Source organism: Myotis yumanensis, unplaced genomic scaffold (genome assembly GCF_028538775.1).
Source record: "Myotis yumanensis isolate MYYU_CA2020_CCGP unplaced genomic scaffold, mMyoYum1.0.hap1 SCAF_3, whole genome shotgun sequence".
Classification (NCBI taxonomy): Eukaryota; Metazoa; Chordata; class Mammalia; order Chiroptera; family Vespertilionidae; genus Myotis; species Myotis yumanensis.
Genome location: NW_027223754.1, coordinates 88,436,482 through 88,462,585, shown reverse-complemented (window position 1 = coordinate 88,462,585; position 26,104 = coordinate 88,436,482). Strand labels below are relative to the sequence as shown.

Genomic DNA, 26,104 nt, shown 5'->3' with positions numbered 1-26,104 from the left:
TAAATATTTCTGGAATTTTTCATTTAATATTTTCAGGCTCTGATTAACTGTGGGTAAGTGAAATAATAGAATGTAAAAATGTGGATAAGGGGGGCTACTATTTAAATAATTGGTCAGATAAGTGTTGTAGAACTGAAAAGGGAAGTACTAAGGTAATGGAGTAACTTCAGGAAGGATCTACTAGTGCTGGTACTGGATAAACACAGGGAAGACCTGAAGTCATTAGAACACAGAAGTTATGAGAAAAGACTCAGCAGGGCTGGAACCCTGACCTCAGAGGAGGGGTTGCTGCCCATTTGCTAGTGGTACCTCTGAGAGGGTATGTTGAGGCTGGATACAGGAGAGTACAAAATAGTTGAAATTAGGAGCTAACTGCTGCTGTCAAGATGAAGGACCATAACTGGGGAAATGCTGACAGGTGCAGAAAACCAAGGAGCAAGTTCTTGTTCTCTCTTCTTGACTCTCAGTCTTTCTCTAATGCCTCTTGTTGAGAGACTGTAGCAGGGATTCAGCTGGTAAAGTAGAAATGTAGTTTAGTTTCTAAAGTCCCAGTCCCAGCATCACAAAGCAGAGTATAGAAAGGTTTATTGCTAAGAGACAATAGCTTAATAACTGGCGATTAAGAACGATTTCTAGGTTTTTGCCTTAAGCAAATATATGAAAATAATGCTGTTGACTGACATGAAGGAGACGAATTGGGGAAGAAAATGAAGAGATTTGTTTTGAATGTGCCATCTTTGAGGTCCTTATTAGCCATCTAAATAGAGTCCCCAGGTAGAAGGTTGGACATGAGTTTAGAGCTCAACAGAAGTATCAGGGATAGAATACAAATTTTAGAAGTCCTAAGAATATAGACAATATACCAGAAAAATTGGATGAGATGACCTAGGGCAATGGTCGGCAAACTGCGGCTCGAGAGCCACATGCGGCTCTTTGGCCCCTTGAGTGTGGCTCTTCCTAAGCCTTAGGAGTACCCTAATTAAGTTAATAACAATGTACCTACCTATATAGTTTAAGTTTAAAAAATTTGGCTCTCAAAAGAAATTTCAATCATTGTACTGTTGATATTTGGCTCTGTTGACTAATGAGTTTGCCGACCACTGACCTAGGGGGAAATGAATGTTGATGGAGAAGAAGAAAAAGAGTGAGGAACATGCATGAGAGTAAAATGACCTGGCAAGAAGGTAATCATGATCTCAGCAGGAGCAGCTTAGGTAGAGCTGTGAAGACAATAATCCTGAATTAAAGAGATATATAAAGTGAGGAAGTGGAGACTGCAAGTATACACAGTCTTTGAAAAGTTTTGTTATATAGGGGAGCAGAAAAATGGACTCCTACTCACCATATAAGTAGAGGGGGACATGGGGTCTAGGGTGATGCTATTTTTAGGATGGGAAATATTACCGTATGTTTACTTATTGGAATAATCCAGTAGGGAGGGAGAAATTGAGGATGCAGGGAATGGAGGGTATAATCACAAGAACATAGTCCTTGACTATGGAAGATAAGATGGGATCCAGGGCATAAGTGGAGGGTCTTGCCTTAGATAAAAGCAGGGATAGTTGATCCTTTATAAAGGAAGAGAGAGAATATATGAGTAGAGATGAAAGCATGTTGGTAGATATAGTATGAGAAACATACGTTTCTCTTGTGACAGCTTCTATTTATCAATGAAACAAGAGTTTGAAGTGAGGAGCAGGGAGATGTGGGAGATTTCAGAGAGAAAAGTCATAATTGTCTTGGAGCATTGAAGAACGAGTTGACTACGGTGATGTGCTGGGATTACCAGTTTTTCCTTTTGGTGAGAAGTCAATTCCAGCCATGTCTATTTCATTTCTTGCTATCCCAAATTTATTTGTTTTGAAATAACAATATTATTTTGGCCTTCGTTAGTTTAGGTTGTGGATATTTTCTGGTTACTTCTAGTAATGTTGTTAAAAGAATTTTTACTGTTCTTTGTTTTGCCCATTTTGTAAAGTGTTTGGGTAGGAATATTTTGTGGTCTTCCTTCACTCCCTATCTTTATCTGAAACTCTAGAAAAATGTTTTTAAATAGATTGCACTATGTATTTTTTATTTCACCCTACATATCTATAATAATAAAAGCATAATATGCTAATTAGACCAGACATCCTTCTGGACGTCCTTCCAAACGACCTTCCAGATGAAGCCAGAGCTGTGAGGGAAGCCCGGGTCCCAGGTGCCTGCTGGTGGTCTGAGGGAAGCCCAGGTCCCACGTGCCTGAGGGAAGCTGGTGCCAGCAGCTGGGGGAAGGAAGGCCTACTCTTGCACAAATTTCATGCATCGGGCCTCTAGTAGGAATATAATAGATAAGAAGTCATAATTATGTTATATATTATTATAATAGCCACCATTTACTGTGCCAGGCACTTTGCATATATGATCTCTAAAACTTACAATAACTCTACAAGGTAAAATGTTGTTGCCAGTTATTTCCCCAAGAAACCTTTTTTACTGGTGATGTCAAATCACAAAATATTACCTGAAGCTCACAGCTGGCCAAAATAAACAAGCTAAGAACAAATTTTTCTCTCTTTTGTGTTAGAAAAAATTTAGCACTTAAGAGAATATTCTTTTTGATGTACAAAATAATAGTTTGCAAAAGTGCACCACAGCTGGTTTGGCTCAGTGGATAGAGCGTCAGCCTGTGGACGAAGGGCCCTGGGTTCAATTTCAGTCAAGGGCATATGCCTGGTTACAGGCTCGATCCCCAGTAAGGGGTGTGCATGAAGCAGCCCATCAATGATTCTCGTCACTGATGTTTCTCTCTCTCTTCCTCTCTGAAATAAATAAAAATATATTTAATAATAAAGAAAAAGTGCACCACACAAACTAGTGGCAATTTTATGGACAGCTTTTGACATCATACCATATCATTAAACTCTTGTTTGGGGGAGTTATTAACTGACAGATTCAAGGAACTTGGTAAATGAATTGAGGTATCTCCATCATCAACCATCAACAAACATAGTGAGAGCCCACCATATCAAAATAAATAAATTATACTAAACCATTATAATTACCTAAAGCTCACGCAGCTGGCTTCAGTTATAGGATATGTATCAATGTTTGTTTTGGAAAATCCATTATTTGGATGTAAATAATATCAAACTTTTCTTTTGGTCAACAATATTTACACTCACATGATGATACTGAAAGCATCATCTAATCTAATAAAATAGAAACATGCAAAATGACCGCACCTCCGCTACACCCAAGCCACGCCCACCAGCCAATCAGAGCGACTATATGCAAATTAACCTAACCAAGATGGTGGCCAGCAGCCACGGAGCTGGAGCAAGCAGGAGGCTTGGTTGCCCCAGTGATGGAAGAAGCCAAGCTTCCTGCCTGCCCTGGCCGGTTATGGCCTTGGCTCAAGGCAACAAAGTTTCAGTTATAGAAGATAAATAAATCCCAGACACCTGCTTCCAGCCAGCCTCCACTGGAAGCTTGGGTGGCTGGGGGCTGTGGCCAGCCTGCAAACAGCCATCAGACCCTCACCCAGGATGGCCACACCCTCATGGGGTGAGGGTCCCCACTGGGGGGCTTGGACAGCCTGCAAACAGCCATCAGCCACTCACCCAGGCTGGCCACACACTCATGGGTGAGGGTCCCCACTGGGGGGCTTGGCCAGCATGCAAACAGCCATCAGCCCTTCACCCAGACTGGCCAGGCATCCCAGCAGGACCCCCCCCCCCCACCCTGAAGGGGCTGTGGCCAGCCTGCAAACAGCCATCAGCCCCTCACCCAGGCTGTCCAGGGACCCCAGCAGGGACCCCCACCCTGAAGGGGCTGTGGCCAGCCTGCAAACAGCCATTAGCCCCTCATCCAGGCTGGCCAGGCACCCTAGCAGGGACCCTCACCCTGAAGGGACTGTGGCCAGCCTGCAGCCATCAGCCCCTCACCCAGGCTGTCCAGGGACCCCAGCAGGGATCCCCACCCTGAAGGGGCTGTGGCCAGCCTGCAAACAGCCATTAGCCCCTCATCCAGGCTGGCCAGGCACCCCAGCAGGGACCCTCACCCTGAAGGGACTGTGGCCAGCCTGCAGCCATCAGCCCCTCACCCAGGATGGCCACACCCTCATGGGGTGAGGGTCCCTGCTGGAGGCCTTGGCCAGCCTGCAAAGAGCCATCAGCCCCTCACCCAGGCTGGCCAGGCACTCCAGCGGGGACCCCCACCCTGAAGGGGGTGTGGTCAGTCTGAAAATGGCCCTCAGCCCCTCACCCAGGCTGGCCAGACACCCCAGCGGGACCCCCACCCTGATCCGGGACACCCTTCAGGGAAAACCAGCCGGCCCCCACCCATGCACTAGGCCTCTATCCTATATAATAAAAGGGTAATATGCAAATTGACCCTAACAGCAGAATGACTGGGAATGACTGGTCACTATGATACACAGTGACCACCAAGGGGCAGATGCTCAATGCAGGAGCTGCCCCCTGGTGGTCAGTGTGCTCCCACAGGGGGAACTCTGCTCAGCCACAAGCCAGGCTGATGGCTGCCTGTACAGCGGTGGTGGTGGGAGCCTCTCCCGCCTCCTCAGCAGCACTAAGGATGTCCGACTGCAGCTTAGGCCTGCTCCCCGCTGGCAAATGGACATCCCCCAAGGGCTCCCAGACTGCCAGAGGGTTGTCTGACTGCCAGCTTAGGCCCAATGCCCCAGGGAGCGGGCCTAAGCCAGCAGGTGGTCATTCTCCGGGGGGTCCCAGACTGTGAGAGGGCACAGGCCGGGCTGAGGGACCCCCCGGAGTGCACAAATTTTTGTGCACCAGGCTTCTAGTTGGAATATAATCACATATCTATGACAAGTAATGGTTTTCTTTGATTATAAAAGTTGTACACATAGGTAAAGAAAATTTTGAAAATATTTTTAAATGACAACAGGAAAAAATAACCAATAATTCCTTTATTTAGATGCAAATGACTTGCAATTCACTTATTTCCATGTAGTTTTTTAAGCTTATGAAGTTTAAACTGTTTGCTTGAGTACACTGCCTTTTTTCATAACAATTTATCAGAAATGTTTCCTCAAGTTATTTGAAACACTGCAAAAATATTTTCAATCACTGAAATAGTCATTGAGTACTATGCTTAAGTGGTCATTAAAGTTATTTTCCTTACTTTCTTATAAATGGTGTTGTTATGAACTTTTTGATACTTAAATCTGTTTTAAATTTCAGATTATTCCCTAAATTAGGATGAATTCCTAGAAATGGTCTATAATGCCAACATTTTAAAGCTTCTTCATCTGGCAAAATTTTGCTGTAAAAAATATTTTAATTCTCTATACATATTAATATTGAAAATAAATCTAAGGAGAAAAATTTAAGTGCACTGACTTTTAAAACTGAGGTCATTATTTAATTTAGGCTCAGTGTTTTGTTTTTGTTTTGTTTTAATATCTTACCTTTAAGGAAAAATGTGCTTTTAAAATATTATTTACTTCTTTTTGTCAGGTTTTAAACTTATACTTAATTTGAGAATATAAGTTTAAATGTATACTTATTTCAGCCTAATGCTTGTATTTTTCAAGGCATACCGTCTTGCCTTTTTTCTTTTTTTTTATTTCTAAACATGTTCGCCCAGCAGTGCTGCCTCCTGACTTATCATCAGTTTAATCTCACATGTACACCACTAGTTCATGGTGTAAGTGTACACATTCATCTGTGGATAAAAATATAAGAAAATTACTTGTCAAGGTAATTCCCAAACTTAGCAAATTTGGCACAAGAGTTTTAAGAGTCCTAAATTAATATTATAAATTTGTGCTAGATTGAAATGCAGAGCATATGAAGAATAGAGTAGATTCACCCAATTCTAAAATTAATTTTGAAAGGCGATGGAATGACAAACTTGGGGAAATTTCCAGAATAAATCTAGTCAAAGTAAATAAAGGCTAATTGCGTTTCAGAGGCTATCATTTATTCATTGATTCACTTACCTATTGAACTTATTGAAATACTTACTGAACATCCTTTATATGTCAAACACTTGCTAAGCACTGGAATCAACAACAACAACAAAAAGGATATAGGCCTGCCCTCTGGAAGATACATTCTAGAGGAAGAGACAGACAAAAGCAAATGAATAAATAAAATAGTTATAAGTTGTAATCTAGTCACTTCCATTACTCAATATTATTTATGTGAGACAAAGAAATTATTTGAGTTCTTTCCCAAGAATTTTTAAAGTTGTACTGAGTAAGAAAACAGTTAAAGATTTAGAATTATGAAAAAATATAGATGATATCTACAGATATTTTATGACTGATCATTATCATTCTCTTGTGCCCTGTACCACCTACTCTCCCGCTTCCCTCCCCCCATGTCTATGTCCATGGGTTATGCACTTATTTATGTAAGTTCTTTGGTTGATCTCTTCCCTCTCCCCCACTTCCCTCTGAGGATCCTCAGTCTGTTTATCCCTGATTTTGCTTTCCAGGGTTTCAGTTACCAGGGGTCAATGACTATGGTCCAAAAATATTAAATGGAAATTTCCAGAAATAAACAATTCATAAGTTTTCAATTGCACAATGTATGGAGTAGCATGATGAAATCTCATGCCATCTAGCTCTGTCCTACCTGGGATGTGAATCATCCCTTTATCCACAAGTATATGCCATAGGCCTTTTAGTCACTTAGTAGACAACTCTGTTTAGATCAACTGTTGTGGTATTACAGTGCTTGCATTCAAGTAACCCTTACTTTACTTATTGATTGTCCCCAAGTACAAGAGTGGTGATGCTTGGCAATTTGGATGTGCCAAAGAGAAGCTGTAAGGTGCTTCCTTGAAATGACGAGGTATGTGTGTATAGGAAAAAATTATAGCATATATAGAGTTCAGTAGAATCCCGGTTTCAGGCATCCACTGGGGGGTCTTGGAACATACCCCCTGTGGATAAGGGGGGACCATTGTAATCTGGTCTGACTCAGCCTCAAATGTAGCATGTTGTAGTAGAAGGTACAATGTGCCAAATTTGGAGAGTAAGGGAACCTAGTTTGCACCAAGTGGCAATGTTGGGGTTGAGACTTAGATGAGACATTTAATTTTCCAGAGTGTCAGTTTCCTTTGTAAAATGATGGATTTTGACTAAGTGATCTCTGAAATCCCTTTAAGTTTTAAAATTCACTAGTTATGCATCTCTCCTTGAAACATTTCTTCCCAGTATAAATATGCTCCTATTTATACTGGGAATGGGGAGGAAATGGCATGAGGAAGAGTACAGGGTTGGAAAGAATAAGATTGATTCCTGTTTGATAGGAATAATGGATTTATAGTCTATAATGACTATTTTCTCATATTATTGGATATTTTAAAAACATGTTTTTAATATCTGCTTATCATTTCAACTTATGGATGTACCAAAATTTATTTATCCATAACTCATTTTAAGGATTATTTCCTAATTTCTGTAATTTTTAAAAATGTATCTTTATTATTTAAAATATTACAGATGTCCCCTTTTCCCCCATTTACCCCACTTCCATCCCCTCCCCAGGCCTTCACCCCACTATTGTCTATGTCCATGGGTTATGCACTTATTTATGTAAGTTCTTTGGTTGATCTCTTCCCTCTCCTCCACTTCCCTCTGAGGATCCTCAGTCTGTTGTATGCTCTGTTACAATCCACATGTGTAAACTAGTATTTAAAATAATACTGCAAGTTTTCTCTTTTGTCTTGTTCTTTTGCAGGGGGGAAAAGTGTTATTGTGATTTCTTTATCTACTCCAGCTTATATGGCTTTCTCTTAACATTCAAAACTTCACTTTGGACAATATTATAGAGCCTTTCCTTTCTCCTTTATAAAACGACATCATCCCTGAGTGAGGTCCATATTTCTGCAGCTCTCTTATAGCAAAAGAATGTGAATGAAAGCCAATTCCATGCCTGCATCAAGTCTGGATAATGTATATTTTAGTTTTAACCAAAGTTGAAATCCATGAGATCAGAATCCCACCAGCAAACAAACAGGTAAATATTCATTTCTGTCAACTATACCCAAAATGTGATTTTTGGGTAAGCACTACCATATATGACTTAGTCAACTATGACTAAGATAATTATGACTTTGGTGATTTTGCCATGATCCTAAACTTACTGTAGTATTATTACATTGAAACATTAGAGTATAAGTATATAAGAGAAGTAAAACTTAAGATTTTAGCCCTGGCCAGGTAGCTCAGTTAGTTAAAGCATTATCCTGATACACCAGGTATGGGTTCAATCCTGGGTCAGGGCACATAAAAGAATCAACAATGAATGCATAAATAAGTGGAACAACAAATCGATGTTTCTCTCTCTCCCTTCCTCTCTTTAAAATCAATAAAAAAATTTTAAACTTAAGGTTTTATCTGCTAAATTCAGTGAACAGCTAAATTTGGTGAATAATTAAATCTATTTAGAGTTTTTAAACTTTTTTTTGTAATATGGTATATCATTTCAATAGATATCATTATCAGTGAGGTGCCATCTGTGTCCCTATCTGTTACTAGTGGGAGTGGAGCTCTTGGGATACTGCAGGAATAAGAATTTCCTGAGGCCACATGGGAGGATAAGGTATCTTGGAAAGCTTTATTGATGATATAACATTAAGGGAGTTCCCGTCCAAGGTCCCATCTCCCTCCATTCCACCACGGAAAAAGTCCCATCTTGTCTTCAGTAGAGCTAGAATTAAAGCCACTGTCCAGAGTTTTTGCTCCATATTCATAGTCCAGTCCAGCATCTGGCTAGCTTAGCTGTGCTCCCAGCTGCAGTGGCATATGGGGTCCACATGGCCATGGGACATGTAGCTTCTTAGGCCACATGGCAGGCAAGTGCGGGATACAGAGCAAGCGAGTCCAAGGAAGCAGGAGCAAATCAAGAGAAATAAGAGCAAGCAAGAATTCCTTTGTCTGCGTATTTTAACTGGGAGCTTACTCAATGAATCCTTCAGCATTCCAAGTGCTTGCTTTGGCCCCAGCCTCCTAGCCAATTATCTTTTTTTCCGGGCTAGACTGACAGGCAAGCACCTTCCCTATGTCATCCCAACTTCACTGTGCACCAATGCTCCCATCTTCCTCTTTGTTAGACCCCCCTCCCCCAGTGGTTTGCGGGGAATGGACTAGTGGTTCCCTGGGGAGTGTGAAGTGGCAGCTTCCTGGTGAAGTTGCCCAGATGACTGTGCTTACAATGTCTGGCCTCCCCTTTGCTGCTTTCCTATAATTAATATTAACTAGCTAGTTATGATAGTAACAATATCACATTCTACATTAGCTTTGCTACTTCTCCACCAACTGAGTAATCAAAGAAGTGACACACTGCTTTAAAATTACTCTAAAAAATATCCTGACTGAGTGAAAAAAATATTTTCAATTTAATAGTTTTTTGTTTAGGAGAAGAGTAGAATCTTTGTAGTCATAAATATAATTTTAGTGAAGGGATCTTTGAGGTCTTATAATCCAACTTTCATTTACAGATAAGGACAAATGAAACACAGTTCGTTTTTATTACTCATACCAGTAAGTCTGGGGGGGGGGGGGGAGTGCAGGGGGTAGTCCCAACACACTCTTTTGGTCTAATGCATGCCAGAGGATCACAGTTTATAAGAACAGCAGGTAGCTAACACAGTTGAACAAATCTAAGAAAGATGTCTGATTTGATTCTGATTTTCCCCTTACCATTTTTATTATATGATCCATTCCATTCCACCTTAATCTGTTACCACCAACACAAAAGGGAAGTGCCTTTACACAAATTGATGTTCATATGCAATAAAAGAGGGAAGTGGGTGTTAGTTTAACGAAGCTACACCATTGCACAACTCCTTGGGGGAGGGGGAAGAGCATTTATGTCTATCCATGTGTATACATACCTGTAGCCTCTACTTTATTATTTTTTTAGAGTAAGAGAGGGAGAGAGAAAAACATCACTGTGATTGAGAAAAATCAATCGGTTGCCTCACACAGGTGCTCCAACCAGGAATGAAACCTGCCACCTTTTGGTGTACAGGATGATATTCCAACCAACTCAGCCACACCAGCCAGGGCCACACCTATAGCCTCTTAAGTGTGCTTCAGAAAATGCCATTTATATACATTACAATGTAAATGCTATCCCCTGCAGTTGCGAATCACAGGGACACTGCAAATAGGTGTTATGTGTGTCATATTAATCAGGGTAGGCTATAACAATCAATCCCCAAGTGTACAATCAATAACTCAAATTTATTTCTTGCTGAAATAAACAAGTAGTTCAATACTTAGTTTCCAAGGTCTTTCAGTACCTAGGCTTTCAATATCAAATTCCAAGGTATCCCTGTCGTTTTTTCTCTATTTCAGTCTGTTGGAGGGGAATTTTTTTTAGGCAGGGGTATTGAAAGTAGTGCATATAACTCCCACTCTCATTCTATTGCCCAAAATTTAGTCACATGCCCACACCTAACTGCAAGGGAGGCCAAAAAGTGAGAACATGGATTTTGATGTCTAGCTAGCTAGCAGTCATTGCTCATGTGTGTGTTCTCTCTCTCTCTCTCTCTCTCTCTCTCTCTCTCTCTCTCTCTCCACACACACACACACACACACACACACACACACACACACACAAACTCAATTATGTTTCAAATAGAACAAGTTAATAGTGAAGTAAAGGGACTTTTATTTAAGAATTGTATTCACTTCTACCCTTTCCCTCCTTCAGGCAGAATTGTTAATGAATATATAACAATAGTCAACTGAAACCTCAAAATGAGGGGAAAAAAAGCAAATTTTTGCAAGCATAACATTTATATAAAGATATATACTTTAACATAAACATATATATGGGGTGGTTTGGCTTGGTTTTCTTATTCCATTAACTAGTCAGATTCAGAACTAAGACTCATGTCTGGTTGCTTGTTTTAAAAGCCATCAAGCTCCATTTTAACTACACAATTAGTAAATGATGTTTGAGAAACATTCAACTCTGTATATAACAAAGATAAGAATTCCAGAAATGAAGGCAGCAGTCAGTTTAGTGTTTTTTTCCTTTGGGTAAGTTATCATTTACTTAAACTGTTCTCAAATTATTCTGTTTTTAATAGAAGCACTGCATGGTTGCACTTCTGAAGTCATAAACAGGAAGTGTAATATATAAATGTCAGTAAAACTAAAATTCAGTTCTATGGTTTGATGTTTTCTACCCTTCATATTTTATTTTTCCCCCTCTTATTAATACCATATTTATTTGTCTTCCCTCTGTCAAACCCTGAGCCACTTTCCCCAGACTGCCTGGGAAGGTATAAAGGAACATACAGGGCAGACAAGACATGGGAGAAGGAACTATGGGAGGTGGAGACAGCTCCTTCACATGGTGAAGCAAATGAGAAAGGCCACCATTGGGCAAAAGAGCTCCATGGCCTCTGACAGGGCAAAGCCCAGAGGGCCTAGGCTAAGAGCCTGTTGCTCCTAGCATAACCAATGATGAGGCTCCCAACACAGTCCCAGTCCTAGCCCCTACTGTGGCAGCCCCAGCCCCAATGAACTTGGCTCTTGTGTCAATATCCCTTGAAAGGTGCTGGTTTGGAAGCTGTGGCTAGAAATAGGTCAGGGGAGCTGCTGAGGTTCTCACTGTCGGTGTCTCAGGTCGTTCCAGCACCACTGCAGGCAGTGATCAGTTCAGCAGCACAGAAGTGCTCCTGACCTAGGAGGGGGTGGAGAGAAACTTGATCCAGGGGTACATTTTTAGGGGATGATGGGATGTGGTAGGAGAGCTGCTCCCAATCCAGAGAGCCCTTTATATTTTCATGTTAATGTCTAATTTTGTATGTACTTAGAAACTACATAATGGCAAGCAGTAATATTACTTGATTGATTTTCTTTGACAACCAAACTCTTTGGGGTGTAAGGGAAATATGTGGGATAACCTAAATGTTGTACACTTTCGTGGAGGAGGGAATAGAAATGACCTAGAAACTGCTGTTTATTTGGCATCATTAGAAATTGCTTTAATGTATAGATTACCCAACTTTATTGTTGCCAGAAGACAGTGCAGATGGACAGAGGACAGAGAGTGAATGACTAAATTTAGCTTGTTGAAAATCTTACACTTTGCACAGTCTTATTATGACACCTCAATCATGCCTTGACTATGTTCTACTACATAAATTCCTTTGTGGGGCAACTAAGAAATAGCTTAAGTATTGTAGAAATCCAGGATATTATCTCTCGTCTTTGAATAAATTATGGTTTTGTAATAGTTAATAATATTTTCTATCTAACACTATTTCAGTGTCTCTGTTAAACAAACATTTCTATGGAGACTATGAGAAAAGATTCAAATTGACCAGTCCAGAGCTTTTATATTATATTAAATATTTCTGGAGAAATGTTACCAACATATAGATGTTTCTGTAACTTTAAAATGTTTTTCTTTAATTTTCTAAAATGTTTCTTTTCTTAATTTTTTCTTAAACTAAACATTGAAGAAACAATTTTACTCAAAGTTATAATATATGAGCCCTGTCCAGTGTGGATCAGTTGGTTGAGCATTGTCCTCTAGTAAGTGGTTCTCAACCTTCTGGCCCTTTAAATACAGTTCTCATGTTGTGACCCAACCATAAAATTATTTTCGTTGCTACTTCATAACTGTAATGTTGCTACTGTTATGAATCGTAATGTAAATATCTGATATGCAGGATGGTCTTAGGCGACCCCTGTGAAAGGCTTGTTCAACTGCCAAAGGGGTCACAACCCACAGGTTGAGAACCGCTGCGGCTTACACTGAAAGGTCACAGGTTCAATTTCCGGTCAGGGAACTGGTACACAGCAAATGATATATTTGCTCATACTATAATTCTTATTAAAGCATCTATCCAGTACTTGCCCCTTAGTATGTTTCAAATAAATGTTAATTCCCTTTTATATTACAATTGAAATTATTTTCCTTTTCTCTAGATACATTTTAAAAAATATATTTATTAAGCTTTATTAAGGCATAATTGACATTCAATAAGCCACACATGTTTAAGGTATACAACTGATAACTTTTAACATGAGTATTTAAAGTGTACAATTGATGTTTTAACATGTATACACCCATGAAACCATCACCAGAATAAGACAGTGAACATATCCAACATCCCTGAGGGTTTCCCCTGCCTCTTTGTAATCCCTCCCTCCTTAATACTTCTCTCCTCAGGCAACCCTGGTCTTTTGCTCCTATATATTAGTTTGTATTTCCTAGAATTTTTTATATATAGAACTAGAGGCCCGGTGCACAAAAATTTGTGCACTCAGGTGGGTCCCTCAGCCCGGCCTGTGCCTTCTCGCAGTCTGGGGCCCCTCGGGGGCCCCTTCCACTGCCTGCTGGCACCAGTTTTCCTCCAGCGCCCGGAACCCAGGCCTTCGCTTTTCACCCAGGAGGGGCCGGCGCAGCGGGCTCAGCGCTTAGCTCTGCGCCGGGGCGGTGCCGGCACGGCAGGCGAGGGGCTTAGCTCTTTGCGGGCTTCGCTCTTCACTTGTTACGCTGGCCTTCGCTCGCTGCACCTGCCCGGGGCCAGCAGGCTTCGCTCCGTTGCTTGGCGCCTACATATGCAAATTAGCTGCCATCTTTGTTGGTGGTTAATTTGCATATCACGCTGATTAGCCAATGGGAAGCGTAGCGAAGGTACGGTCAATTACCCTTTTTGTCTTTTATTAGATAGGATCATATGGTATGTTCTCAACTCTTTGTCTCTTCACTTAGAATGTTATTTTGAGATTCATCCATGTTGTTGCATGTAATAGTTCATTCCCCTTTATTGATGAGTAGTATGCCATTGTATAACTAAATCACAATCTGTTCACCAGTTGATGGGCATTTGAGTTGCCTCTAATTTGAGACTGTTAAAAATAAAGTTGCTATGAACATTCATGTACAGATCTATGTAGGAATACATGCTTTCTTTTCTTGGGAAAATACCTAGACTGAAATGGCTAGATCATATGTTGGGGTATGTTTAACTTTTTTCAGACATCAACAAACTGTTTTCCAGACTGATTGTATAATTTTACATTCCTACTAGAAGTGTATCAGAGTTCTGATTCCTCCACATCTCAACATCACTTTTAATTTTAGCTGTTCTAACAAATATTTATACCTTTTTTATGTATACAGATAACTAGTAGTTGCATCATGGTTTTACTTAGTGTTTCCATAAAGGCTAATGAGATTAATAAAGTTGAATGCCTTTTCATATGCTTGTTTATTATCCAGGTATCTTCTTGGTGAAGTGACTATTTAGGTCTCTTGTCCATTTTTAATAGAGACTTTTGTTTTCTCATTGTTCATTTTTGAGAGTTTATTTTCTTGATACAAATCTTTTATTATATGCTTTGCAAATATTTCTCCCAGTCTGTGGTTTTTTCTTTCTTTTAGCAATGTCTTTTAAAGAACAGAAGTTTGTAAAATTTGATTAAGTCCAATTTATCAATTTGTTCATTTATAAAGTGTACTTTGGTACCACATCTAAGAAATCTGTCTAACTCAGAATCACAAAAATTTTCTTGTTTTCTTCTATTATAGTAAAGGTTTTACATTTAGATCTGTGACCACTTTTGAATTAATTTTTACATATGGCATGACATATGAATTAAAGTTCATATTTTTGTATGTGGATATTCAATTCTTCCAGCACCATGTATTGAAAAAAATATACTTTCTTCATTGAATTACCATTGCACTTTGTCAAAAACCTGTTGTCCTTACATATATGGGTCTTTCTGAACTCTGTATTTTGCTGCATTTATCTGTTTGCCTATTTCATACTAATGGATTCTATTTTGATTACTGTAGATTTATAAGTCTTGAAATAAGGTAGTGTCAGCCCTCCAACCTTGATCTTTTTTCAAAATTAGTTGTTTCGGCTATTCTAGATTTTTGCATTTCTATATAAATTTTAGAATGAGCTTGTCAATATTTTTAAAAGCCTATTGGGATTTTAATTTGGATCATGTTGAATCTATAGATCAATTTGGGGAGAACTGACATCTTAACAATATGAATTCATGAGTCAGATATATCTTTCAATTATTTAAGTCATCTTTAATTCCTCTCAGCAATATTTACAGTTTTCAGTGTACAGATCTTTCATGCCTTTTCCTAGATTTATCCCTATTTCTTTTTTAAAAAATCTTTACTGTTGCAAGTATTACAGATGTCTCCCTTTTTCCCCCATTGACCTTCTTCACCCCACATCCACCTCCTCCAGGCCTTTACCGCACTATTGTTTGTGTAGCGCCCCCTCCCCTAGATTTATCTCTATTTCATGAATAATCATCAAAGTCATTGCTCCTCAAACTTTTTCACAAAAGTGTAGTTACTAGCAGAGAAGAATGAATAATTGCCTAGAAGATTGGACCCAAACTATAATTTTCTTTGGTTTCATGTTTTGTCTTAAATTTAAATAAATGTTGCATGATATACCATAATAATCCTATGTGTAGTATAAATATACTGCTTATAAATATCTTAAAAAATCTCTGAGTAAAATTGATAACTGAGAAGATGCCTCATGTTTATTTAGTCACTTTTAACACCCTGGCATACAACAAGTACTCCTTTCCCCAAGCTGAACTTTTACAGGCAAGGTTCTAGACTAGGGGTGGGCAAACTTTTTGACTTGAGGGCCACAATGGGTTCTTAAACTGGACTGGAGGGCCGGAACAAAAGCATGGATGGAGTGTTTGTGTGAACTAATATAAATTCAAAGTAAACATCATTACATAAAAGGGTACGGTCTTTTTTTTTTTAGTTTTATTCATTTCAAACGGGCCAGATCCGGCCCGCGGGCCGTAGTTTGCCCACGGCTGTTCTAGACTATTCATGGTTGTATAATATGCTCCTTTTCATTTTTCTCTTATACAATTTAGCCTAAGTATGGCAGGGAGTAGATTAATTGATGCTTGCCCACTTTGAACTTGGGAGTGTCACAGGTACTGAAAATTCAATATCATTTCCAACAGACTGCATTGCTTCTGAAGGCCCCTTAACAATATATCACTTTCCTTTCTGCTTTGATTTTGATAAAAGGCCAAGAATTGACCTATTTGTATTATTTATAGTCTTTTTTATTATTTAAAATTATTTCCCCCAAACAAACATTTTAATGGCTAGGATAAAAAGTTAACCAACCCTTGGTATATTTCCGACCAAATATGGTATATGATTTACCATTCTGGGTGTCACTTTTGAGAGAAGCCCTATTAACCTGAAGAATAACCAGAAGAAGGGAGCCAAGATAATAAAAGGTTTAAAATCATAAAGCCATCAAAGAAACAAAGAGGATTTTGGGAGAGTGGGGGTTCAGTTATCTTCTGGTTGAAAATAAGGGTTATCACATATAGGTGGAAATGAATTTGTTCTCAGTAACTACTGGGGGCACTCTGACAATGGTGGCAATTACAAAATCATGCTTTTGCTGTTAAGATTCTATGACTCCACATCCTCGCCAGCACTTGTCATTTGTTGATGATAGCTATTCTGACAGGTGTGAGATGGTACCTCATTGTTGTTTTGATTTGCATCTTTCGGATGATTAGTGACTTTGAGCATGTTTTCATATGTCTCTTGGCCTTCCTTATGTCCTCTTTCGAAAAGTATCTATTTAGGTCTGTTGCCCATTTTTTGATTGGGTTGTTTATCTTCCTTTTGTTAAGTTGTATGAGTTCCCTATAAATGTTGGAGATTAAACCCTTATCGGAGATAACATCAGCAAATATGTTCTCCCCATGCAGTGGGCTTTCTTGTGCACTGCTGGTGGGAATGCAGACTGGTGCAACCACTGTGGAGAACAGTATGGAGTTTCCTCAAAAAACTAAAAATGGAACTCCCATTTGACCCAGTGATCCCACTTCTAGGATATATTCCCAAGAAACACCAATCAGAAAAGATATATGCATCACTATGTTCATAGCAGCACAATTTACAATAGCTAAGATTTGGAAACAGCCTAAGTGCGCATCAGTAGATGAGTGGATTAAGAAACTGTGTTACATCTACACAATGGAATACTACTCTGCTGTAAAAAGGAAGGAACTCCTACCATTTGCAACAGAATGGATGGACCTGGAGAGCATTATGCTAAGTGAAATAAGATAAATATCACATGATCTCACTTATTTGTGGAATATAATGAACAACATAAACTGATGAACAAAAACAGATCCAGAGACAGAGAAGCATCGATCAGACTGTCAAACCTCAGAGGGAAGGTAGGGGAGGGTGGGGGTAAGCGGGAATGATCAACCAAAGGACCTGTATGCATGCATATAAGTCTAACCAATGGACACAGACATCAGGGGGTTGAGAGCATGAGTGGGGGGGGGGGGGGCAGTGGGGGAATAAGGACACATATGTAATGCCTTAATCAATAAAGAAAGAAAAAATCAACAACAATAAGAAATAATAAAATAGAATAATACTAACAACATACTGTAATAAAAGTTATGTGGGAAAAAAAAGATCCTATGACTCCAAACCTGAATAGGTTAAATTTTCTTTATTAAACTCTTATGAAAACTACATTATTTTCAAAGCATTGTTTTTAATATTTAATCTAAGGCCAGCATTGTCACACTAATTTTTTAGAAAGTAGATAACTGCAACAAATGGGTTTATCCATTTCCAAGTATCCTTATTGGTAAAAAGAGGGGAAAGTTCAAACTTCTTCAATAAATATTAGCCATTATTAATTGTAAAGGAATTTTAGATCAGTAGCTGGTTGAGTCTTTCTCATATCTTACCACTCACACTGACTCTTACTCTTCTCTCTTCCACATTTAGAAGAACCTTATAATTACAATGGGCGTACTCAGATAATCTGGGATAATCTATTTTTAGGCCATCTGAGTGGAAACCTTAATTCTATTTGCAACCCTGCCATGTAACATAACATATTCATAGATTCTAGGGCATGAACGTCTTTGGGAGGACCATTATTCTGCATGCATATAACTGTTCATATACAGTTTTTCCTGTTTTTCTTCAGTATCTTACATCAGGCATCATCCTTTTCTGAAATTATGCAAACCTGTGTACATGAATCTAGAGAAAGGATTTATAACTGTCAACAAATTCTCAGTTTCAGAATCACTGGACTAGATCATAGAACACCAGTGTTCCTTGGAAGCATAGTTTGGTGGTATCAACAATTCCAAATTTTAGATTGGCCTTTTAACATGTATATTTTTAACTTACATTAATATGGGTTGATAGTTTTTGCTTAAGTATATTTTTGTCTGTGTTTTTAAAAATATATTATTTATTTATTTATTTCAGAGAGGAAGGGAGAGGAAGAGAAAGAGATAGAAATATCAATGATGAGAATCACTGATAGGCTGCCTCCTGTACACCCCTTACTGGGGATTGAGCCTGAAACCCAGGCATGTACCCTGACCAGGAATCGGACTCTGACCTCCTGGTTCATAGGTCCATGCTCAACCACTGAACCACACCAGCCGGGCATTCTCTGTGTGTTTTTAGATGTAGTTATAATCATGCTAATTATACTTCTTTATATCTTGCACTTCATAACATTTTCCATGTTGATATGCATCATTTTGTGATGATGCTAATAGCAAATACAGTAGATATTCTATAACTTAATAATCTTCCTATTATTAGACATTTCATTCTCCTACTCCCTTTTTTTATTATTATATTTAATGCTTGAATGAGGCTCTTGTATAGATTTTCCCCCATATTTTGGATTTATTTCACCTAGACTAGATTCCTGAAATTAGAGTTTCTGAAAGGAAAAATATGAATATTTTTATAACCCTTTTTTATATATCACTAAATTACTTTCCAAAAGGTCTGTTTTAATTTAGATTGCCACTAGCCTTTCTTTACTTTACTGATACCACCAATGTGAGGAGGGTTTTGTGTTTTTTTTTCATGTTTCTTGGATTTTCTAATCTGTTCTCCAGTATGCTTGTTAAAGTAAATTTCTAAAATATAAATCTGATCATATTACTCATTGGTTTAAGAATTTCTAAGTGCATTAATATAAAGGTGATATGCAAGGCCCTTCATGGTTTAACTTCTATCCACTTATCAGACTGAACTTTCTCACCTCCTTCAAAGACACCTAGGCAACAAATCACATTAACTACCTGAATTTTCGTGAACCTACCTGTTTTTTTATACTATAGTGATTCTGCTTCAAATGCTTCTATAGCCTATTTCTACACTCTTTTACACTGGGGTAACTCCAATCCTTTAAGGCTCCACTAAGGTATCCTTTAAGACAGCTCTATCAAGCTGTACTTCAAGACACAGCTCAATTGTAATCTCCTCCTGTAAAGGTTGCCTGAGCCACGTACTCCTAACCTGGATTATAAGCTCTTCCTCTATATTTATCAAATTACAATTTTAAAAAATTTATGATTCTTCCATTAGACTTTCGGCTCCTTGCTAACAGATACTACATTCTTTTCATCTTTATTTATCCAATTCTGATATGGTAAATGCTTGGTTAATTCTGTGTACTAGTACATATCAAACCCATCAAAACAAACCTACATTTTGAGAACTGCTATTCCCACATCTGGGAAATCTTCCAATAAACAAGCAAATAAATAAGAAAGTCAATTAGGAAAGCTATATGCATAAAAACGTTCAGTTCAGAATTTTTAACAAAAGCAAAATACTGGAAACAACTTAAATGCCAGAAATAAATGCATGGCAGAATTGGCTAAATGATATGAAATATGTAGCTCAGCCATTTGGAATGAAGGTTGTAAAAATGATATAGTAACTCAGATGCTTATGACATGTTAAGTTGAAAAAAGACAAAATAATTTTGCACTAAAACCCTATAAAAATATATGTACAGACATTAACTAAAAGGGAAAATGAAAAATATGAGCTGTTTGTGTGGACTATGGTTTCATTGCCTTTATTCAGAACTTCATGAAATTGCTATGACATTTCAATTATAATAAAAATAATTTAAAATTAAACACATGTCACTAACATATATGTATATATTGGTGTATTCATATATATCCTAGCTCTGCCTCTGAAAGGTTCAAGAAGCAGAGATACCTTAGTATCAACGAGCATACCTAGCCTTGGTCTCTAATACAGTTCTCCACTAAGAGGGCTCCTTAGAGAAAAAGTTAATTCCAGGGTGGGGCAGGGTAAGGATAAGATAAATATGGAACATCTTATTATACCACAAAGTTAGGAAGTGTTTTTTAAAAATGATGTAGGCATGTCACAAAGACACAGGAGCCAGACCAAAGGTCCTCCCTCTAGCTAAATCTGGGACAATTTGAACAGTGAAATAATTTACAAAATGTACACATATAAATATAGATAGAACATACATACTTAAATCGTAATTTTGATGAAGAGTTGTATATATCTTCAAATGTCTCCCCAGAAACTGCTTATTAATTGCCAGGAAGAAAAAAACAACAATACCTAACTATACAGTGGAAAACTCAAGCCACATATGGATCATGTAATCAAAATTAACATAATCAGTGAGGGACAGATGGATATCATGTGCTTCCAGAAGTGATACCCTGAGAAGGACACATATTATCTGCATAGTAATCCAGTTGAACTGTATAACCTCAATCTGATCATGAGGAAACATCAGACAAAAACAAAATAAGAAATGTTCTATTAAAAATGGGGGTGGGAGACAAGCTGCATTCTTCAAAGATGTCAAGGTAAAGATTTTTTTTAAGGCTATGAAAATGTTCCAAAATAAAGGATGTTAAAGAGTCAGGACAACTAATTGCAGTACCTAGCCCTAGAATGAATCTGTGCTGGAGGGGGAAATGCTATAAAAATCAACCTACAAAATTGGGATATCATGGTAGATTAAAATATTACTTCAATGTAAATTTATGAAGTTTATAAGAAATATACTCTCAAGCATTTAGGAGTGAAGGACCATTATGTATATAACTTAACCTCAAGTGTTTCAGAAAAAAAAAATTATATATGAACATACATAATTGTGAAAAGAGAAGCACTGTGCATAAGAGGAAGCAATTTCCTCCCAACTTTTTTAAATTTAAAATTATTTCCCAAATAAAAGGGTTTGTTGTTGTTTTTTAATTAAATCCCCCTCAGAGAAATAAGACCAACAAGAAAATAAAAGGTACCCATCTAAATAAGTTTTTTTAAAAACATTCAATAGTGTATATAAGTTTTCAAGTTATCGTTCAAAATGCTTTCTTCTTTAACAGTCTTCATTCTTTCTTAAAATATGAGCATACCTGCAAATTTCACAATTTTATCTAAATAATTTAATATGTTGAAGCCAACATACTATCAGTTGTAGCTTACTCATTAGACATAGCAGGAGGGAAAAACAAGCATTGAAAGTACAAGACTTCTGTTCTCCACCCTACATCCATATTTACTATTTGTTGACTAGTGACTGCATTCCAGTTTCCAAGTAAAACTTCGGATTTTAAATTATGACTTCAGTTCTACTGTTATTACAAGTAAAGAGTATGCAGAAACACAAACTGGATAGGTTAAAGGAGTGGGGGAGATGAAAAAAGCTGAAAACTGCCCTAACTGAGTACCTAAATAATCAAGTTCTTTCTTTTCATAAAGTACATCATTTTGTGGAGTCTTAAAATTTGGACAAGGTATTCTTACTATTTTCTTACCTGTGAATTTTATAGTCTAAAGTTTAGACTCTAAACGCTTTTTCTTTTTTTTTTTCCTTTGAAATTCAACTCCGGAATTTGCACCCCCTTGTGGTCAAATAAAACGTTTCATTTTTTTCAATTGGGCTTTTTATTCAGGCATAGGAATCATGTTACTTGATTTTGTTTTCTCCCGTTTTAGTGAATCAAGAGCTTTAATTAAAGATTTTGGGTTTATTAAAAAAGATTTTAAACAAAATAGCTTAAATCTAAAAGTAACCTCCATATAAACTTTAGTCTGTGCAAAATGGAGATAATAATTGCACCCACCTCATGCGTTAGTATGAGGATTCAAGTGAAAATTGCACATATACTTAGCACAGTACCTGACAGAGTAGGCACTCAATGGTATTATTTATAAACAACACTATCAATTTTATATTATCATTCTCTTGACAGACTGTACTAAAAGGGAGTTAGATCAAAATTTATCAATTCATGAAGTTCAATATAGTCTTGAAAATAAGTTGCCCAAATATATCACTTATCTAGGCTTCCCTAGCTGATTCTCCCCAAAGGTACATTATATTTTTAAAATACAAAGAATATGTAATTATCTCTGGATGACAGAAATTTGGATGGTTTTTACTTTATATATTTTAGACCGGCCTGATTTTTTTTTTAACTTTAATATTTAGAAAGAGCAATAAAACCATTCCATTTCCAGGTTACTCTTATGAAATGGTAAAACAAATTACCTTTCTGACAGAAATCATTACTCATATTCGGCAAAAATCATAGGTCAGGCTAATTTGTCATTTTAAGGGACTCTTGAACACAAATGCTAATTCCTAATGGCACTAACTACAGTTTGACTTTTAAAACACCTCTTAAAGAAGCCATTTTAAAAGACCAATGTTAAAGACTACTAGCTAATATTTACTAATATGCCAAGCACTGTTCAATGCCTTAAATATATTAGCTCATTTACATCGTTACAACCCTCCAACGAGGCACTAGCATTACTGCTTTAACAGAAAATCAAAGTCAGAAAAAGTAACTCCTGTAGGGTCACAGCTAGCAAGTAGCAGGGCTGGGATTCAAACCCAGGCAATTTGATTCCAGAGTCCACTTAACAAGTGCACAAAAATACTATACACATATAAGATACACATACTACTTAGCCATGTTACTTTTAGATTTTAAATTACTAAAATCCATTTCTTTTTCAGTGTACCTTGATAATGCAAATGTGCCAGCCTTCTTCCATTTCCTCACTTCTTAATACTTCCTGCACTTATATATTCATTGTTTTAACCTTCATATGTCTTCATATTCTTAAACACAAGTTGTTTTGCAACAAAAACTGGAAGGAAAACAACAACACAATACCCCAGATTTAAACTGTTGGATTCTTTAGAAACTTCATTATAATTTGGAATCAGGAAAAAGGTAACCAATCAAAAATAATCTTAAAATCTATTAATTACGGATCAATCGTAGTTTAAAAATTTTTTTTCATCTTAACTAGCCTGTGGGCATAGGATAAGTCTACCAAGCAAGTGAACTACTGAAAGAAATTTTTAAGGAAAGTGTTAAAATACTGACAAGTTTATCATCACTTTACTTGCATCATAGCACCTTGTTTTTAAGGTGGACACAGATTTGCCTAGGTCTTGTGCTTCCACTTACTAGTTGTAACACTTTGGGGCAAGTTTCTTGATCTGAGTCTTGGGTTTCATGTGTAAAATGAGGATATTACCTACTTTTTAGGGCTGTTGTGAGATATAAACAGGATCTATCCATAAATAGTCTAGGACCGTGCCTATCACAGACAATATGTGGTAACTAGGTATTATTACTTTATCAGTGTGTCACACAATGGAAACCCATCTTTACTAGATTCAGTTCACTTAGCAGGCCTTTTTTTTTTTTTTTTTTAATTACTCTACGTGACACCCCTAGACTGCTCATTCAACCTCTCTCATACTGAGAGAATGCGTAAGGACAAGTACGATGGTGAGGTAAACTGGATTCGACGAAAGCGTCTTTGCAACAGGACCGGGGAGGACTACGGCAACTAAACTACACACACACACACACACACACACACACGGTTGTGGAGCAGGGGAAACCACGCCTCCTGTGTGTGCTCCCATTGGATTGCACAGCAAGGAGAATACCTCGGGCTCCAGAATCTGACAGATGCGGACTCATCCACATGCTTGCTACCTGGCAAATTACTTAGTGTCTCAGCCCTGGTTTCCTGGTCTGCAAACAAAATAATAGTACCTACCTCATAAAGTTGTTCTGAAGCTTATGTGCAATAACTCCTGCAACGCGTTGTCATACAGCAAGAGCTCTGCACACAGGCGGGGTTGTTTTAAGTACGCGTGTGTCCATCCAATATAGATGGTCTCGGAGACACATTCCGTTGTTGGTTTAGACACTGGCAATAAGACATTTTTCTTTTCGCTTAAGCTGCACCCTTATCTGTTTTCCTCGAACAGTAGACTAAATGCTTATAGACTGATATATCGTCTATGGACCTTCAGGCCCACAGTCCCACCGTCTCTCTACCTCCCAGGCTGAGTAAACGGGGACTTGCACGCACGCGCAAGGAAGAAGAGGTAGGAGCGTTGCCACCAAGGAAGTACTGGGAGAGCCGGGAACAGCTATAATTCTGCGCATGTGCAAAGAGAGAGAGAGAGAGGGTTGGGGAGTTGGGGGGAGGGGTTTGCGCGTGCGCAAAATTGTTGGGAAAGACAGAAGGGGGGTTGGAGGAGGTATTGACAGCTGTGGAGGCAGCCCGCGTTCCCGGCATGCCCCGGGGCGGCGGGGTTGGCTCTAACGAATTTGAATGAGGAGCCTTAGCGCTTTCGGCGCCATTTTCGAGTGATGCCTGAGCCCATCAATCTAGCGGGAGAGATGGGATAACCTGTCCGACAGTAGATCGCCGATAGGACTCCACCGAAAAAATCACTTAAAAAATCTCCAAAAATCACTTCGAGCCGAGGGCAGTCCGCGGAGCTTGGCCAGGGTTGGCGCTGTCGGTAAGAGACTGAAGTAGCAGAGCGGGACTCGGGAGGTGGCAGTGGTGGGACTGGCAGGCGGAGGGGGTGCAGGGAGTGGGCACTGGGTCCGTCTTCATTTTAATCACGAAAAAAGCGAGGAGGTCGGGTTGGGGGTAGCGGGGTGTCTGCGAGTGGGCGGTGGCGGGCGGAATCGGCGGGAGCGCAGGGACGGGGTGGGGGGAGGGGAGCTGCAGTTTGAGCGGGACGGGCTGCGGCGGAGCGGCCGCCGCCCAGCGGATCTGTCAGCGCGACCCCCGAGGACCCGGACGGACGCGCGGGGCTCGGCGGCCGCGGCTCCTTGACAGGAGGAGCGGGACGAGCGCCTCCTCCCCCGTGGCGGAACCGGGCCGTCTTTTATTGCAGTTTGCCTGGCCTGCTGACGGCCGTCTTCCCGTGACAAGAAAGTTCAGGCTGGCGGAGAATTGAGGACCCGAAGTAGCGGGTGCCTCGCGCCCGTCGCGCTCTGACGCTGGAACGTGAGGAGCCCCAGGAGTGGGAGTTTCCCGCTGCCGCCCTCGGCCCCGAGCGCCTCGGTCCGGACGGGGGTCGCGCTGCCCGCTGCCGCGCTTCGGGGCAGATAGGGCTTTTGAGGTTCTCTCCGCTCCCGGGAAAGGTGCTGGACTTTCGCTTTTTGCCTGGGATCTTTGTCTTTGGCTCTCCCGGTGTTGTCCTTTCGGGGGGGACGGGGGGTATTGGGTGAGATAAAAGATGGGGCTTTGAGTCTTGCGATTGCCTCCAAGTCACTTTTCTTAGAATACTTTTTCTTCTCCAATCTTTGAAACATGTCGCGAGGAAAAAAGCAATCTGTGAAGCAGTATTGATGTTTTCCTCGGGAAAGTCTTTACCGGGACAACTTAGCGGCAATTTTGCCGCCCCCGCCCCCCCTTTTCTTAGGAACTCTCTTGACCCTGAGGCGGAGGGGAGAGGGATGTTATTTGTCTTTCCCTTTAGTGATTGCTTTTTTGTTGTTGTTTTCTTAGCTCCCAGTTCCTACCAATTCTTACTCGACAGCTCGAATGATTTGAGCCAGTGGCGGCTTTAAGTAATACATGATAGGTAGTGACCTTTGTAAATATATTGGCTCTGGAAGCCTTTTCTGCGGCGAAGCGCCCGAGGTTAACTCCGTGCAGGCGCGGTGTTTGCGAGTGGGATGCACGGCTCTGGGGGACGAATGCGCAGGAGATGGTTTTTGCAACAGCGATTGAACTGTTGGCCAAGAGGAATAACGCTTCGGGGGACCCGCCTGCGGAACCCCCCTCCCCCCCCCCCCCCCCCCCCATGTAACGATGGGTGATTTCTTATTTCTGTAAAGACTGGGGGAGCCGCCTTCACTTAGAATCTTTTCCCGAGGAGAACAGGAGAACGAAATGTGATGTTTTTCAAATTGTGTTTAACGGAG

At 39.4% G+C, this 26,104-nt stretch overlaps 2 long non-coding RNA genes and 1 pseudogene across 6 annotated transcripts in view; 1 reads left to right on the top strand and 2 right to left on the bottom strand.

Moving 5' to 3' along the window:
- LOC139006642 (uncharacterized) overlaps positions 1 to 26,104 on the top strand; it is a 109,571-nt gene that overhangs the window by 10,718 nt on the left and 72,749 nt on the right. The window contains exon 1 of one of the 5 annotated variants that reach the window (XR_011470780.1): positions 24,459 to 24,684. The exons of 2 other annotated variants lie outside the window; for them this stretch is intronic. This is a non-coding gene — a long non-coding RNA (uncharacterized lncRNA). Of the gene's footprint in view, positions 1 to 24,458; positions 24,685 to 26,104 lie in introns of those variants that run through there. 2 more of the 5 variants (XR_011470779.1, XR_011470782.1) reach the window with 2 other exon arrangements.
- On the bottom strand, positions 2,226 to 24,279 carry LOC139005080 (uncharacterized). Its single transcript, XR_011470640.1, has 4 exons — positions 23,928 to 24,279; positions 22,869 to 22,997; positions 5,988 to 6,078; positions 2,226 to 2,312 (listed from the first exon to the last, which is right to left on the bottom strand). It is a non-coding gene; the product is annotated as an uncharacterized lncRNA (long non-coding RNA).
- LOC139005079 (ATP synthase F(0) complex subunit C2, mitochondrial pseudogene) lies at positions 11,339 to 11,714 on the bottom strand (annotated as a pseudogene).